Consider the following 5,205-nt stretch of genomic DNA (forward strand, 5'->3'; position numbering starts at 1 on the left):
TCGCGAATCAGTTACAGCGCTTTTTTCACAAGCGCTGTAAAACACATGCGCTTTCATTGAATTTAACTACCTATTACAGCGCTTTTTTCACAAGCGCTGTAAAACACATGCGCTTTCATTGAATTTAACTACCTATTACAGCGCTTTTTTCACAAGCGCTGTAAAACACATGCGCTTTCATTGAATTTAACTACCTATTACAGCGCTTTTTTCACAAGCGCTGTAAAACACATGCGCTTTCATTGAATTTAACTACCTATTACAGCGCTTTTTTCACAAGCGCTGTAAAACACATGCGCTTTCATTGAATTTAACTACCTATTATAGCGCTTTTTTCACAAGCGCTGTAAAATACATCTTTCAAATAATTATATACGTTGGAAACCCTCATATCCTCTACATCTTTCAAATAATTATATACGTTGGGAACCCTAATATCCTCTACGTACTGTGCGGCCATCTACGTTGTCTAAGGTATTTTTTACACATGATCTGTTATGTTTTGAAATTGTCAAAAATTGTCAAAAACTCATACCACATGATCTGTTCTGTTTTGAAATTGTCAAAAATTGTCAAAAACTCATACCACATGATCTGTTCTGTTTTGAAATTGTTAGTTGATATTGGTTTCTTTTTGAAACTTGTTGATATGTTTTGAAAGCTTATTATTTTTGTTACTGCATTTATATAGGTGGTATAATATGGATAGGAAATGGATTTCAGCCAATCGATTGTCAAAAGAGTATGAAATTGGAGTGAAGGAGTTTGTTGAGTTTGCAGTGAAGAATGCAAAAGATCCAAATAGAGTAGTTTGTCCTTGTTTAAAATGTTGTTTTGGAAAACGTGTTAGAGAAGATGAATTAGAAGGACATCTAGTATGTAATGGAATTGATCAAAGCTACACATGTTGGATAAGACATGGTGAGAAAAAAAAAGGAAACATTAATTTTGAGAATAGTTCTACATATGCTTCAACTGATTTCGATACAGATACATATGAGCCGGACCGAGTTGATGAGATTGCAAAAGCAGTTGAAGAAGATCTTCGAGATTGTCCTAAAATGTTTGAAAGTTTGTTGAGTGATGCAGAGAAAGAATTATATAATGGTTGTACTAAATTCACAAGACTGTCAGCGATATTAAAGTTGTACAACTTAAAAGCGAGTAATGGATGGTCTGATAAAAGCTTTACGGAATTATTAACACTCATAAAAGATATGTTGCCAGATGATAATGAACTTCCCAGTCGAACCTACGAGGCTAAACGGATTTTGTGTTCTATTGGAATGAGTTACGAAAGGATTCATGCGTGTCCTAACGATTGCATTTTATTTCGAAACGAATATGAACTACTTAAGGCGTGTCCGAAATGCAATGTCTCTCGATATAAGAAGAAAGAATCTACTCCAGCAAAAGTCGTGTGGTATTTTCCTATAATACCAAGATTTAGGCGCATGTATCGCAGTGAAGAAGATTCAAAACACTTGACATGGCATGCAGATGAAAGAATTAGAGATGGAATGTTTCGACACCCTGCAGATTCCCCACAATGGGCAAAAATTGATCACGAGTATCCTGAATTCGGGATAGAGTCAAGAAATCTAAGACTTGCACTTTCTACTGATGGAATGAATCCACATGGTCTTCAAAGCATCTCACATAGCACGTGGCCTGTGATTTTGGTAATATATAACCTACCTCCATGGTTATGTATGAAGCGTAAGTTTATGATGTTGTCTCTGTTAATTTCTGGACCCAAACAACCGGGGAATGATATCGACGTATACTTGACTCCTTTAATTGAAGATTTAAAAATTCTGTGGGAGACAGGTGTGGAAGTTTATGATGGGTATAGGAAAAAGTGTTTCAATTTGAGGGCTATGTTGTTCGGCACAATTAATGATTTTCCAGCATATGGTAATTTATCAGGATATAGCATTAAAGGTCAGTGTGCATGTCCTATATGTGAAGAGAGTACAAATTGGATGCGGTTGAAACATTGTAAGAAGAATGTGTTTCTTGGACATCGTAGATTTTTACCTTATAGTCATCAGTATCGTGGGTGGAGAAATGCATTCAATGGAAAATCAGAGGAAGGTAAAGCTCCTTTAGCACCGACTGGATATCAAATACTTGAAAAAGTACAAGGTTTGACCAATAAATTTGGCAAACCTTTTGCGGGAGAGCTGGTGAAAACTGGGTGGAAGAAAAAGTCAATTTTCTTTGAATTGCCATATTGGAAGTCATTGTATGTAAGACATTTCCTCGATGTGATGCATATTGAAAAAAATGTATTTGAAAGTGTTATTGGTACGTTACTCAATGTTCCAGGAAAGTCTAAAGATGGCGTCAATGCAAGATTGGACTTGGTCGATATGGGAATAAGAAATGAACTGGCTCCAGTAAAGAAAGGAAATCGCACATATCTACCTCCAGCCGCTCATACTCTATCTAGAAAGGAAAAAATTGTTTTATGTAAATTTCTACACGAAGTTAAAGTTCCAGAAGGATACTCTTCGAACATTAAAAATTTGGTTTGTATGAAAGACCTCAAGTTAAAAGGTTTGAAGACCCATGATTGTCATATTATAATGGAGCATTTGCTACCAATAGGTATACGTTCCATTTTACCTGAAAAAGTTCGACTAGCCTTAACTAGATTATGTTTCTTCTTCAGGGAAATTTGTAGTAAAGTGATCGACCCTCAGAAATTACCGACATTGCAGAGGGAAATTGTTGTTACTTTGTGTGAGCTTGAAATGTATTTCCCACCATCGTTTTTTGATATAATGGTTCACCTTACTGTTCATCTGGTTAAGGAGACACAACTTTGTGGGCCAGCTTATATGAGATGGATGTATCCGATAGAACGATATATGAAAATATTAAAAGGGTACGTAAAAAGTAGAAGTCGACCAGAAGGTTGTATTGCTGAACGATACATTGTTGAAGAGGCTGCTGAATTTTGTACTGAATATCTGTCCAATGTTGAATCCATAGGGCTTCCCATGTCTCGTCATTCGGGAAGACTATCAGGAGAAGGGATAACTGGAAGGAGACTACTGACTATATCAAGGACAGAATGGGAGCAGGCACAATTGTATGTTCTGCACAATGATGATGAGGTTCAACCGTATGTTACAATACACATTGATCAGTTATCTCGTTTGAACATGAATAGGAATCAAAATTGGATAACTCGAGAGCACAATCGAAGTTTTGTAACATGGTTAAAAAATCACATAATGTCAAAATTTGATATAGACCCCGGATCAATTTCAAATAGATTGAGGTGGCTAGCAAATGGTCCGAGCTTACATGTCTTTTCTTACACTGGTTATGTTATTAACGGCTACACATTTTATACCAAAGAACAAGATGATCAGACCACTATGCAAAATAGTGGAGTCACTCTCGTAGCTGAAGCGATGCATGTCTCAAGTGCAAAAGACAAAAACCCAATATATGCAAATCTATCATATTTTGGGGTTATCGAGCGCATATGGGAGTTAGACTACACAATGTTTCGTGTTCCCATATTTGGTTGCAAGTGGGTCGATAATAATAATGGCGTTCGGATTGATGAGTCAGGATTCTTGCTTGTCGATTTTAATAGGGTGGGATACAAAGACGAGCCTTTTATTTTAGCGTCGCAAGCTCAACAAGTGTTTTATGTCACTGATCCTTCTAATGATAAATGGTCTGTTGTCCTATCGACCAATAAAATAAGTGATGATAACAATAATGATGAAGATGTTGGTAATGATCTTTTATTTGCAACATCACAACAACCACATGAAATTGATTCAACTGATGATGGTTTATATCTTAGAGATGATCATGATGAGGGAATTTGGATTAATCCATCGTTTCGTATTGTAAATGGACAAACAAATGTGAATGTCACCAGGAAAAGAAGAAGGGCATCTTAATGTATATGTTTAATTGTTTTATATAAGCTATGCATGTAATCTGAACTGTGTTATTGTAAATATGCATGTAATCTGAATTGAGTGTTTTATACTAAGTTCTGATTAATTTATTTTCTGATTAATTTATTTTCTGCTTATATTTAGCTTGATTTGAGTGTTTTATACCAAGTTCATGTAACAATGAGTGTTTTATATTTAGCTTGATTTACATGAACTGAACTGAATATAAATTAGTAATTTACATGAACTGAACTGAACTGAATAGAGAGATTCTCTTTTGCTCAGTGCATATATATATAGATTCTTCAGAAGTTCTCATTTCTAATAATTCATCATCTCCTAAAGTATTGTGATAAAGACAATGATAACAATATTTTTAATCCAATAAACAATGATAAAAAGGTTTTTAATGTCATCCCAACCCAAATAAACCAAACACAAAAATAAAATAAAGAGACATTTTACAGCGCTTATCTTAAAAAGCGCTGTAAAAGATCCTTTTAAAAATAAAATAATGAGTGTTTTATACCTTTTACAGCGCTTTTCACACAAAGCGCTGTAAACGACTCTTTTGAAAGTGAGTAAAAAAGCCATTTTACAGCGCTTGTTTGCCAAAGCGCTGTCAAATGGCTTTAAAAATAATATTCATCAGACACCTAATTTCTTCAAACACCTTGTACGCATCATGGGATTCAAAAAACATCAGACACAAACCCATTTCTTCAAAAACCTTGTACGCATCATGGGAATCCAAAAAACATCAGACATTAACCCATTTCTTCAAACACCTTGTACGCATCATGGGATTCAAAAAACATCAGACACAAACCCATTTCTTCAAAAACCTTGTACGCATCATGGGAATCCAAAAAACATCAGACATTAACCCATTTCTTCAAACACCTTGTACGCATCATGGGATTCAAAAAACATCAGACACAAACCCATTTCTTCAAAAACCTTGTACGCATCATGGGAATCCAAAAAACATCAGACATTAACCCATTTCTTCAAACACCTTGTACGCATCATGGGATTCAATAATATTCATCAGACACCTAATTTCTTCAAACACCTTGTACGCATCATGGGATTCAAAAAATATCAGACACAAACCTATTTCTTCAAACACCTTGTACGCATCATGGGAATCTAAAAAACATCAGACATAAACCCATTTCTTCAAACACCTTGTACGCATCATGGGAATCCCAAAAACACCAGACACAAACCCATTTTTCGCAACATGGCAATGATCCTGAATACCAATTAA

The sequence above is a fragment of the Cicer arietinum genome, chromosome 2 (genome assembly GCF_000331145.2).
Source record: "Cicer arietinum cultivar CDC Frontier isolate Library 1 chromosome 2, Cicar.CDCFrontier_v2.0, whole genome shotgun sequence".
Lineage (NCBI taxonomy): Eukaryota > Viridiplantae > Streptophyta > Magnoliopsida > Fabales > Fabaceae > Cicer > Cicer arietinum.